Below are 14081 nucleotides of genomic sequence, written 5' to 3' on the forward strand. Positions count from 1 at the left end.
GCTACCAAAGAGGATTGGGGTGTAGGAACCAAAGAAGGCTGGGACAAAAGGAATGATGGTCAACTAGAGGCTAGGAGACATGTCGTCTGAGGAGATCTATGCAGAGGGTGACCTGGTGAACCCCTGGAGGGGAGCAGTTTTCCTTCTTTTACTGAGAAAGGCCCGATTGTCATGGCAGTTACTACTTTTAAGACTATTAGGTTACATGCACACCACAGTGAAAAAACTGCCGTTAAAAACAGATACACTGTCAGTTTTTATGGCCATTTTGCATCACTGTGTGCATCCTTTTTCTCGCTGTCTATCCGCTTTTAATGGCCATGTGCATTCACTTTTCATGTCCATTAAAAATAGATGAATTTCAATAGATGAATTTTTTTCTAAATCCAAACTCCTGCAGTGCCTTCAGTATACATAATACCCCCAATAGTGCCCCCTGGATATCAAATGGCCTCCATAGTGTCCCCCAGTATGAATAATGCCCCCCAGTATATATAAAGCCCTTCTTAGTGCCCACAGTATAAATAAGGCCCCCTTAAGTGCCCACAGAATATATAATGCCTCCAGTATATGTAATACATAGCTCCTAACCATCCCGGAACCGGCGGGACAGTCCCGGATTTCAGTGGCTGTCCCAATGTCCCGGTACGGGCGAGGTATGTCCTGCTTTCTGGCAGCTGTATCTGCGTCCATAGGAAGCAGAGACAATTGCCATAATGAAGCAGAGAGTCAGCATCGGCTCCCTGCTTCATCATTCCTGCCGGCTCTCCACACTTCTTGTCTGTGCGAGGGGCGGGGCCGCCCAGGAGTTAGTCTCGGCTCCGCCTCCTTCACAGACTAGAGCAGCCGATGTGCTGCTGCTGCCAGGAACAAGGTAAGTATGTGGTGTTATTTTTTTTTATTTCTGTGAGAGGCACAATGTAGGCATATTACTGGGGGGCACAATGTGGGCATATTACTGGGGGGCACAATATGGGCATATTACTGGGGGGCACAATATGGGCATATTACTGGGGGTACAATGTGGGCATATTACTGGGGGGCACAATGTGGGCATATTACTGGGGGCACAGCTGGGCATATTACTGGGGGCACAGCTGGGCATAATTCTGTGAAGGAGGCACAATGTGGGCATACTGTGCGGTGTCATGAAGGAGGAATAATTACTATGTGGGGCATTAAGGGGACTGGGTGAGATTAGGTGTATACAGTAGTTATGTTTTGGGCGGAGTTAGAGGCGTGGCCTAGCACAGAAAAAATGTGTCCCTCTTTGTGCGTTTACAAAGTTGGGAGGTATGGTAATGCTGGCCTATCCCCTTGGAGTTTTATCTATGCCTCTCCCCATTGCCACTCCCCCTCCCTGTAAGATTGACAGGTCCAAGTACTGCTCCAATACCTGGTCCTGAAATCTCATGCATGCACCGTCTCCACTCTGAGATGTTCACTGCACCGATGCTACTGCTGCTGGCTCAAGCACAAGGGCAGTGAGGATACTTGGCCCTGTCAATTCCACTGGAAGGGGGAGAGGTAATGGAGAGAGGTGTGGGTAAAGTTAGACCAGCTCCTCGGTGCTCCGAGCACCTCATTTGCATATAGAGTGACTAAAAATAAGAATTTCTCTGCAATGGTAGTACCGATTGAAGAGAGGAGGGACTAGTCACCATGATCAACCCCACCAGGCAGTATGCCAGGTTTAATAGTAGAGATATTCAAAAATTAGATTCGGCTGCTTTGCTGAATTTTATAAAAAATTTGCTTTGTGCTGAATGACTTGGTCACGAAGCGCATTTCTTTGTAATTAGTGCGTGCAATGACAGGGAGCGGTAATTGTGCCGCGGCCCGTCATTGTACCCCTCAGATTCTACGTTCATACAAGATCTTGGCTTCTGATAGCAATAATCGGGTGTAAAAATTAAATCATTTAACTAAAAATTAAATTATACCTCATTCATTTGCTCGTGACGGCTGACCACCTCCATCTTGATTGAAGATCTAGCGCGAAATTTTGTACGGCCCTGGATGATGTCATCATGTTGGCTGGCATCATGACAACATACATCACTGCGCACAGGATTTTGTGCGAGATCTTTAATCTAGATGGCTCGTCACGAGCAAATGGAAGAGGCAAGTCTGTTTTTTGCTTTGTTTTTTACACTATTTCAGGGAAAATGGATTCGCTTCCACGAAGCAGGAGGAAATTCAGCTTTGCGGAGTATTGAATTTTCCCGTATTGAATTCGCACAACACTATATTTAATAGGATTGATCCTGGTGACAGATGCTCTTTTTCCCAATGCCATAGACTACTAAGAATTATACACTTTAATATGCCAGAGACCACCTCCTAGAGTCATAAGAATAGATGCTCCAAAATTATTATTACATGAAGAATGCAAGTAAATACTAAAACTGACAAGTCGGGGAGGCGACAGCTCCTCCGTAATTTACCCTGACCAGCCATTACCTAAGGAAGGAGGCGATGTTTCGTAAAAATAAATAAAAATATAAAAATTGCAGTGCAGACGTCATTTATACATTATGACCTGAACTTTCTTGTGAGTCAGATGGTGCAGTATGAAACTTAGAAGTTGGCATACTGGTGCTTTTCTAAGTGTCTAATAAGTGCCTCCATTCAGCGCGGGTTCTATTTCTGCACATTTCCTCTTGTGCCGTGTACTGTGCTGACGGCTTACATGCTTTGATTAAGCCATTTGCTTTCTGTTCTCTGAAATGGCCCCCAGAAAATGTTAATGCACAGCGGCCTTTATTCACTAAGTAATCTTGTTTTCTCTGCAATTACCGAATGTTCCTGAATGTCGTATTAGAATGGCTTGTAGTGTACAGCAACATGAAACACTATAAAGATAGATAGATACAGATGTAGCACGGTTAACACACAAACTCTTAACTCAAATTTCTTAACTTATCGCTTTATTTTGAAAGAAAAGCCATTGAAAAGCATTCGAAGGTGTTTGCGTAACGCATTTAGTTTAGATAACACGCCTCATAAAGCATGAGTGTTAACTCTACTACATCTGTAGATAGATAGATAGATATGATCTTATGATCGAAACACATAGGTAAAGACAGTGAAGATGTTGATTTTTGGAAATAAAGTATAGAAGATTTTATACCGCTCACAGGAGTGCTGGTCCTTCCTGTCTTCGTGTTTGAAGCTTTCGAGCTATTTTCCGTGCACCCAGAGGACTACAGTTAAGAAGACAGGTGAGCTGACGACAAGTGTTTTTGAACAATAGATTTCTAATGTTATGCTTGTTCGCACTGTACACCAGCAGATGAGGTATGGTTGGCATCAGGAATGGGACTAACCACCCCATTCCTCACCTCTTAGTAGGAGTGGGCTGATCCTCCTTCCTGCCAGGGAGGGGGGAGTCTTAGCTAGGACAGCGAGGAGTGAGGAAGCACATTCTATTGATCCTGCTCCAATGACCTTAGGGACCAGACAATTAGCTAATCTGTGAGACCACTACTCCAGTGAAAAATACAGATATCTGTAAAACTGCAGTGTTTACAGTCAGCAGATTGACCTGAAACCATAGCTATATAGAGCCTGCTGCAGGTGAGGGACTACGGCTCAGACATCCATCACTTAGATTGCATCCAGGCAAGGCCAACTCAAAAGCCTGCATTACACAGTGAAAACCTACAGCAACAAGTGTCAGCTTTCCTCAGCAAGATAGCGTATCAGAGGTGCCATTACCAGCTACTTTGCCAGCCACCATATCTCATCATCTGGGAAGAGAAATTGCACTACAGTATATACAACTACTGCTGGATGTACTACCTCCTACTTTGCATTTAGAGAGAGAATTTTATTCTTTTACTTCTGGCCTGATTCCTTATGCCACCTTTTCACTGCACTGATCCCATACTTTTATTTTACAACATTTGAGTTGGTAAAACCGGGGCATATAAGCCCCACCTTGGAAACACACTGGGCCCGGCCAGAAACAACCGCGTGTAGGTGGGGTTTGCAGTAGCCTCTCCCATTTTTCCTGCCCCAGGACAGCGCTAATTTGCCAGGATTGCCTCTGAAAATCAGGGACAGTCCTGGCAAATTCAGGACAGTTGGCAGCTATGTGATCCCCACTGTGACACATCATCTCATCAGGACCACTACCACTCCCACCCTCTGCGCTGGCTCCACCGGGGCTCACTGCAGATAGAGAAAAATATAGATATTAGATAGAATAAGATTAAAGGGATTCTGTCACCAGTTTTTACCCCCTCCAGATAAAAATATGGTTATGTTCATGGAGCTTTAGTGATTCCTAATGTGGTCTTATAACTGAAATCTGTAGGCTCATTTTGCCTAAAATACGCTATTACTAACCTGTCATTCATAAAAATAGGTGCCCAAGGCGATGTAAATGGCTCCAAGCTGCCGCCCGCACCCGCCGCCGTTCGTGCCCTGCTCCTCCTTTCCTGACATCAGTGCCGCCTCAGAATCCTGTGTGACGCCTCCAGCTCTCCCTCCCTCCCCCCTCCTTCTGCTCTAACATCTCGCGCGTGCGCACAGGCCTCTGCCTAATGCACACTTCTCCGTTCGGCTTCATGGAGCGAATGTGCAGGTCATCGGGAGGTTGAGCGAAGTGCCGGCGCATGCGCACTTCGCTCCATGAAGCCGAACGGAGAAGTCCGCACGGGCGCATCAGGCAGAGGCCTGTGCGCACGCGCAAGATGTTAGAGAAGAAGGAGGGGGGAGTGAGGGATAGTCGGAGGCGTCACACAGGTTTCTGAGGCGGCGCTGATGTCAGGAAAGGAGGAGCAGGGCACGAACGGCGGCGGGTGTGGGCGGCATCTGGAAGACATACGCATCCCCTTGGGCACCTTATTTTTATGAATGACAGGTTAGTAATAGCGTTTTTTAGGCAAAATGAGCATACAGATTTCAGTTATAAGACCACATTAGGAATCACTAAAGCTCCATGAACATAACCATATTTTTATCTGGAGGGGGTAAAAACTGGTGACAGAATCCCTTTAAGCATATGATTCTAAATTTGTAGTATATTTAGTACAGTGCTCTTGCCAATTGATCTACGTAGGTGAGACAATAGTTAATATGTTAACTACTAGCCACAAACATCTCTTTATTAGAAATGTAAATTTGACTCTTATTTATTGTTGACATCTTATATTCATTTACTTACATTTATTTATTTACATATTTATTTACACATTTGCATGTTTAGGTATACATATGTGCATGTTGTTTATATATTTATTCATATTTATACCCACACTTTAAAATACATTGTATTTTACTATGTATTATATATATATATATATATATATATATATATATATATATGTGTGTTTTTCATCTATATACGAAGTTTATATCTTATGTATATATATATTCTTCATATATTTTACATATATATATATATATATATATATATATTTTATATGTATATGCATATATGTCTATTTATCTATACCTGTATTATATCACACACTGGATTTGACTAGGTTATCTATATTTGTATATCTATATTTTATAAAAATTTTAAAATGTCCTCCAATGGTAATTAATTTCCATCAACCAAGAATCACATATTTTTTTTATCCATTTATATGCTTATATTTTTATTTACAAATTTTATAGGGGTTTCAGTGGTGATCAATTTTCTTTAGTCAGGAATTACCCTATCGCAATACACCCCACTACAGTATTAACAGACCATAATGTAAACTGCTTTTCTCTTCCTCTTCGCACCGGCAACCCGATGCCCTCCCCGCTCTGAGAGGTGGTGTTACGCAGGCGCACGGATGCGTTCCACCGAGGCCGAAGCCGTGCGTCCCACGCCTGAGTTCCACCCGAATATACCGGGAGTGCTCCTACTTCCGGTCCTATGGGCGCGAACTAGCGAGGATCGCACTGCTATGAGGATATCCCCCTCACCACGTCCATTATCACTCACCCCCCAATAATATTATAAGCATTACCCTCTTCCACATCCCCTACAATTATTATAGTCAATGGATACAAGAAAGAAATAGACATGCGTTCCACTCTGGAAGCATCCCCCAAACCGGAAGTGACGTCTTTGACCTCTACTCCTGTCATTTTTGGCGGGCATCCATGGTATTATAAATATCTCTCAATGTATTATTCTTGTTTGTTATTATATTTTTTAACTATTGTGACCGCCCCTGATGAAGGGGGATGTAATACCCCGAAATGCGTTGGGCCTGCGATACCAATAAAGGATTATTCCAGAAGTACCAGATGTGGAACTGCCGTTCTTCCTAAGACACTACGAGCGATCCAGGCGAGGGAGGTTTGTTTTTGTGGGTGTCTTGAGCTTATCCCAAAAAACACCTCCCTAGTGAAGTGAGTCTTTGGTTCACAATTTTTATTACAGTGTTTTTATTACAGTAATTTTAATACTGTCAATATTTCATTGGATTTTAGGTGATAACTCATCTGTTCAAATATATATATATATATATATATATATATATCCTTGTTTATTTCTGTTCTCACCTTTCCTTCACAGATTATCAACATTGTACACCAGGGGTGGCCAACCTGTGGCTCTTGAGCCACATGAGGCTCTTTGCTTCTTCAAGTGCGGCTCTAGCTGTGGAGTCGGGAAGCAGTCAGGCTGGCTCACTCTCCACCCCATGCTCAGATCTCTTTTCCTGATCGGACTACTTTGCAGCTCCAGCTCACTCTCCACTACGTCCTGATGCACACAGTGTCAGAACGTAGTACGTAGAGACACGCACTATGACCTGACGTTGTGCTCATCAGGTCACAGTGGAGAGCGTGTCAGACCTGCAGAGTAGCAGGTGCCCGAGCAGGAGCCCAGTGCCTGATCAGGAGAGGGAAGAGATTTTTTTTAAATGATAGAACTGAGTATGGGGGTCTGATCTAAACATGGGGGGGAGGGGGGGGGGTCCTGATCTGGCCAATGGGGGTCGGATCTGGGAAATGGGTGTCTGATCTGAGTGGGGGGGGGGGGTCCTGAGCATGAATGGGAAGATCTGAGCATGATGGTGCAGATTTGAGCATGGGGGGGAAGATCTGAGCATGGGGTCTTGTTTGAGCATGGGTTGGTCAGGTCTGATCATGGGGGTCCGATCTGAGAAGGGGGAGATCTGAGCATGGGGCGGGGATCTAAGCATGGGGAGTAGATCTGAGTTCTGAGGGTCTGACACTGGGAGTATGATTTGTGTTGTCTGAGCCGAGCATTGGGTTCTGTTTTGGAGGTTTGATGAGATTTGGGGATCTTATTGTAGGTCAGATAAGAATTGGGGATCTGATTTAGGAGTCTGATCTGAGGTCTGATGAAAAAAAAAAAAAATCTTTTTTTCTCTGCCACTGAAAAATAAGAAAAAAAATATTTTTTGCAGACCTCACATTTTTTAAATCTTATTTTTCTTAGTTAAAACCTAGGTGCATCTCGTAGGGCGAAAAATACGATAACTCGTGTGTAAATGTATAGCTTGTGGCTCCTGGTAGTCATAAGTTGTTGTTTTTTTGGCTCTTTGTGTATGTAAGGTTTGCCACCCCTGCTCTATTTGGTTGGCGCCTATATTGTGATTTTTTTCTTTTTATTCCCTGAATTTCAAAAACGTATGTAGGAGTGTACTCCACCTATACAGCCATGACCTGCAGCCTTTACCTCTTTTCTAATACTCTTTTTCCTCACTCACCTTCCCAACACTGTCTCTCCTTCCTCTGGCGCCCTGCAGTTATTCTCTGACCTTCCTGGCTTTCTTCCAGGGAGTTCTCTAACTAACACTCTCCTTTTTTCCTTTGGAATTGCCTTCCTCTCCCCACGCATGAGGGGGGAGATAGGGTATCCCTACTGAAGTAGAGAGAACTCTTTTGGATTCATCAATTGAAGCCATATGGCCTCAGTGTTGAGTTTAAAGTTACTGGGCTGCTGGGCAGTAGTTATTTTGAGGACATACTTTCTTGCCTTTTTTTTTGTGATGTCCTACTGTAGGTGTGTGTGTGTGTGTGTGTGGGGGGGGGGCACATGTCTGTTTGGCATACATGATACTTATCTTCTTTTTTCTTTTAGAATGAATATTGAAATTGTCTTTGATCCATATACAAATATGAAGGGCCCAGCTGTTCTGGACTCAAATGTAGTAATTTGGATATGTAACCTTAACCTTTTTTTTTATTTTTTTTATGCTACTGTCTCTCCCATTATCTGGATGCCCAAGACCCTGACAAAATGAAACTGTGATGTGAACTCTCTCTTACTTTGTCTGCTCAGTTCCATTTAATATGATGGTCCTTCGATACTGTGTGTGCTCTGCGGGTTGGGGAGCCGGATGGGTACACGTGATCTGTGCCCTCTATCCTTTTTTCTCTTTATTAGACTGGAGAGTTCATGTAAAAAGTGATAGTGAGTTCCCCTGTTCTCCACATGAGCTGTAGTGATTTGCCAAAAACTAAGAAACTTATCTATAAATGCCATGCTCCTTTTTCCGCATGGGTTCCAGGCATGTTTGTATGTCTGTCTATGAAGGCCATCTTTCCTGTCTGTGATGTCCTTGCTCCAGAAACTGAAATATACACCAGCCAGGAGCCGATAAATCTCTCCCGTTTTCTAGCTGGTCTAACTCATCACAGATACAGCAAAATTTATCTTAGGGTACTTTCACACTAGCGTCGCTGGATTTCGGCAGGTCGCCGGAACTGCCTGCCGGATCTGGCCATCTGTATGCAAATTGATACCATTTGTAGACGGATCCGGATGCAGATCCGTCTCACAAATGTATTGCAAGACCGGATGCGTCTCTCCGGTTGTCATTCGGAAAAACGGATCCAGTATTTATCTATTTCACATTTTTAAAGGTCTGCGCATGCGCAGACCGCAAGATCAGATCAGTTTTTCCGGAACACTTAGGGCCGGATTGGACATTAATGCATTTCAATGTAAAATAATGCCGGATCCGACATTCCGGCAAGTGTTTCAGAATATTGGACGGAGAAAATACATGCTGCAGTATTTTCTCCATCCCAAAACTATACAGTGACTGAACTGAAGACATCCCGATGCATACTGAATGGATTGCTCTCCATTCAGAATGCATTAGGATAAAACTGATCAGTTTTTTCCGGTATAGAGCCCCTAGGACGAAACTCAATACCGGAAAAGAAAAACGCTAGTGTGAAAGTACCCTAAGGCTTCGTTCACATCACCGTTTTGTTTTCCATTTTTTTAATCGATCAGAAGAACAGAAAAATAAAATGGATCCTTTATATTGAGCATCCATTGTGCTAATTTTGTATCCATTTGTGTCAGTTCCATCAGAGATCATTATTTTTGAAAGGACAAAAAGTCCTGCATGGAACTTTCCATTCCTCCCCTCTTGGTAGTAGTGGGCTGGTCTGACTTCCTGCCTAGGGAGGGGCTGAGCAACTTAGAGTCAGTTGAAGTTTAAAGAAGAAAGTGAGGGAGCATGCGATCCATATCCTGATCCTCCAGGCCATATGGATCACAGAGGTGTCTCATCTAGGAGGATAGCATTGTCCCAGAGAGACTGCAGGACCCTAGGCCATGGATCTGTATTTGAGTCAGAGTAATTAAACAATCAAGCTATGAAGGCTCCACTGCAAGGTGTTGTTAAACATGTTAAGACACTTTCACCGCAATTTAGGACAGACCTACGTAGAAGCCTGCATCATAACAGTGAGGTTCACTGTGACACTCATTGGCGTGTAGGCTGGCTGCATGCGCTCTTGCATACTGGCGGCAATTGATGTTCCCGTGTGTGCTGGTTACTTGTGTGATGTGTGCTGGTTACTTGTGTGATGTGTGCTGGTTACTTGTGTGGTGTGTGCTGGCTGCGGTCTTCTATGGTGTTTGTACTGTGCTCTGTGAATTTTGTGTTCCCTCTGTCTATTTAGGGTTAATGCTTCCCTGAGCTTGTTTGAATATCAGATGGTCAGGTGCCTTAATCACCGTGCTATTTAGACCTTCATGCGATATGCCTGGTAGTTCACTCTGTCTTCAGCAATGCTGAGTGCAATGTTCTTGTTCTCCTGACCAGAGTCTTTGTTACTCTACTCTGACTTGTGTGGTGCTCCTGGTGTTTGATTAATGTCTTTTTGGCTTGCATGCTCCATGTATTCCTGTTCCGCATGGGGTTTCTGGCATGTTTGTATGTCTGTCTGTGAATACCATGCTCCCTGTTCCACATGAGTTCAAGGCATGTTTGTATGTCTGTCTAAGAATGCCATGCTTCTGCTTCCGCATGGGTTCCAGGCATGTTTGCATGTCTGTCTGTAAATGCCATGCTCCCTGTACCCTAATCCGCATGGGCTCCAGGCTATGTAACCATGTTTCTATGTTGTAATGTCTTCATGTCCTGGTTGTGAATGCCATGCTTCGGGTTCTGCATGGGTTCCAGGTATGTTATTATGTCTGTCTGGAAACACCATGATCCCCGTTATGCATGGGTACCAGACATGCTTGTATTTGTCTGATTATGTTCTGATTTGTCTGTGTTCACTATGTTCTGTGTAACCTGATTTGCATGGGTTCCTGGCTATGTGGCTCTGTCTGTGATCCTGGTCTTGTGTCTGAACTGTTCTCTATATTGTATGCCTAGATTGCTGGTGCCTTGCACCAGTGTCTGTTTCCTTGCAGGTCGACTGCCAAGTGTACCCAGACCTTCTCAGGAGGTAGCGCTCTCGTCACCCCCGTGTGGCAAAGACCAGATCCCTGTATAAAAACCAGGGGAGCACCGGAATAACTCCCTTAAGGTTTGGCCTAAAGTCAAACTGGTCACTTGGCACCGTGGTTACACTTCTGCAACCGATCCACCTAATCCATATAGCTTGCTCAGCTATTAAAACTGCTGTCCTTCTTAGTTGTGGTTCCTTCCTGGTCTGGTACTTTGGTTTAATAAAACATTGGTTTTGGCTTTCTCTGGATCTTGTTGTCTGTTCTGTATGTGCTTGCGATATGTCTAAGGGTTTCCTGGACCCCTTGAACATGGCACATACACTGGGCAACTGCAGCCACGGGTGCCAGAGTAAGGCCATAAGCAAGGGAATCCAGAGAGAGACTTTGTCATCTTCTGCCACATTGCCAACCACAATACCCCTTTGTACAAACTGGATTCGTTCTTCGTTCAACAATCTCTTCCTGATTCCTTTCATTATCACTTTTTTTTCATTGCACCGAACCCCAGGGAGAGACACCCTGATGTAGGACACCGTGACAACAACGCTTCAACAGGCCACTACCATTCCCATCCTCTGCACGTGTAAATATGAAGCCATAAGCTTCTGCCATTTCCTTCTGCAATCCTCAGATCAGACGGAAATATCTATAGCCAGCTCCAGAAAAAAATTAAAAGGTGTGAAGCTCATGAATGATCCCTATGGACACCTGGTGAGATCCCACAGATGTCATTAGTGACACATAACTCGAGTACAACGAGAAAAATGTAAGAATCCTATTCATTGTCTATAGGTTGTCCATCATGTCATGAAATCTCTTTCTGCGTATGTTCATCCGAATAGCTCCTGCCTGCAATATCCAGCACTCGTTATCTTCTCCCTAGAGATTATCACTCCATCATCATACTAGGTCATAAAATCAATAGATGTTAATAGTGACTATGGCTTGTAATGACCAGCAGGGGTCACAAATAGACTATCGATGCAATGGAGTTTGGGAGATTCAAGAAAAATAATTATTTAGCCGTATATATCTTTTGGATAGGAAATAATTAAACATGGCCTGTGAGGTCTAATATGCGGAAGATAGATTTTGCAACCTGTTACAGCTCTTGGAAAACATACCCTCTAAATCTCAATGCCATGTGAATATATTTACATCTCTCTATCTATCTGTCCAGTAATCGTGAATTGAATGAAAACAAGCAGATTTTTTCCATCTTTTTTTTGCAAATATCCAGTCGAATCAACAGCAGTAACCTGTCGTAGGTGGTAGGTTAATCAGCAGCACAGCAGTTGGAGGTGGGTGGTCCAATGAGTTTTGGAAATGGAAATACATGAACACACAATCAAGCCACGCCACCAATTATAACACAAACAGGGTGTAGTCTGGGGCTTACAACAGGAGCCTCGTAGAATATTGTGCACAAATCCTTATTCTTGGATAGCACAAAAAGAAGAGGGAATTTTTAGATTTTTTAAAATTAATTTATGATAATATTTTGCAGCTTGTACCATATATATAGTTTGTTTGCATGCACCATTTTGGTTGCTTTTTATGATTTGTTTTTATAGTGGATTCTTTGCTACATGAAGCTTGGAACATCTGGGAAAGACCAACCACATTTGCAACCTGTGAAACTGCACAATAGCCCTGCAGTCAAGGGACCCCCCCCCCCCCCCCCCACCTGAAATGTGCTTCCTATTGTCTATTAGATTACACTGAAGGTGTCAGGCTTGGACTGGCCCACCGGGGAATCCCCCAGTGGGCCCCTGAGGAAGGTGGGCCCATAGTCTCCCACCCCCTGCACAAGTGACATATAACACATTAGATTTACTGCACTACATACATCTATTTAATGTACAGCACCTCAACCAGCCTATGTTCATATACGAAAAACTTGTTAGATTATTTATTATATTTGAATGTATCTGTACAGTGGGCCCCCAAAATAAATTTTACTGCTGGGCCCTAGGTACCCCAGCCTGACACTGGAAGGGGTTACATTCATTCCCATCCATGTCTTTTATTTATTGGTGGGCTGGCATGCTGGTGAGGAATTCTGAAGATGGTCTATAGCTAGCATCTCTGCTGTTAGTGTCCTTCCTATGTAAAATGCTACTAAATACTACCACAGTCTCAGTCTCATGAGGTCTGCTGAGGTGTAACAAAAATATACAAGCTCACATGGAGCTGTTAAAGGGATTCTGTCACCAGGATTTACCCTGCAGAGATATTTATATGTGCCCATCAGTCTCCTTGTTTTGTATTAAATGATCCCACTCTTACTGATCTGTGTGTCTTTTATTCGTCAAAAAAGCAATTTTATTGCTATGTAAAGTACCTTGATAGGGGGCCCAAGGGGGTTGTCCCACGATCCGTTGGAGCCCAGCCGCGCCCATCGTTCCAGAGCCCAGCACTGCCTACCAGTTAATTTATTCACTGCACTTGCCCTGATGTCATTCCTTCCAAGCGGCGTAATCTCGCGCAGGCACAGTGTACACAGTAGTCTGCGCCCGTGCAGACTACTGGCACAGGCTTCGTCGATCCAACTGCGCATGTGCTGGTTCCCTGCGCACGCAAGATTACGCCGCTTGGAGGGAATGATGTCAGGGCAAGTGCAGTGAATAAATTAACTGGTAGGCGGTGCTGGGCTCTGGAACGATGGGCGCGGCCGGGCTCCAACGAATCGTGGGACAACCCCTTGGGCTCCTTATCAAGGTAATTAATATAGCAATAAAATCGCTTTTTGTGACGAATAAAAGACACACACAGAGCAGTAAGAGTGGGATCATTTAATACAAAACAAGGAGACTGATGGGCACATATGAATATCTCTGTAGGGTAAATCCTGGTGACAGAATCCCTTTAAGTTGCACTTTTAAGTGGACACTGGCACTATTATGTAGCACTGTGGCTGCCTCTCTTATTTCACCACTATGTTTGTCACTATTTATGTAGCAGAATGCCTATCTCTGTTTTGTGAACTGTGGATAGCTCTGTTAGGGGGCACTGTTATCTGGTTGACTGGCACTGTTATGAGCTGGCTGTTCTAGGGGGCACTATTATGTGGTTGGCTCTTCTAGGGGGCACTGGTATGTGGTTGACAGGCAGTGTTATGAGGCTGGCTGTTCTAGGGAGCACTGTTATGTGGTTGGCTGGCACTGTTATTAGGTTGGCTCTTCTAGGAGGCACTGGTATGTGGTGTCTGGCACTTTTATTAGGCTGGCTTTTCTAGGGAGCATTGTTATGTGGTTGGCTTTTCTAGGGGACACTGTTATTTGGTCGACTGGCAATGTTATGAGGCTGGCTCTTCTACAGAGCACTGTTTATGGTTGGCTGGCACTGTAATGAGACAGGCTTTTCTATGGAGCACTGTTATGAGGCTGGCTGCTCT

At 44.0% G+C, this 14081-nt stretch overlaps 1 protein-coding gene across 3 annotated transcripts in view; it reads right to left on the reverse strand.

Annotated features, from left to right (window-relative positions):
• LPIN1 (lipin 1) overlaps window positions 1-14081 on the reverse strand; it is a 190710-nt gene that overhangs the window by 146562 nt on the left and 30067 nt on the right. The gene's annotated exons all lie outside the window — the stretch shown is intronic.

Source organism: Bufo gargarizans, chromosome 4 (assembly GCF_014858855.1).
Source record: "Bufo gargarizans isolate SCDJY-AF-19 chromosome 4, ASM1485885v1, whole genome shotgun sequence".
In the NCBI taxonomy this organism is placed as follows: Eukaryota; Metazoa; Chordata; class Amphibia; order Anura; family Bufonidae; genus Bufo; species Bufo gargarizans.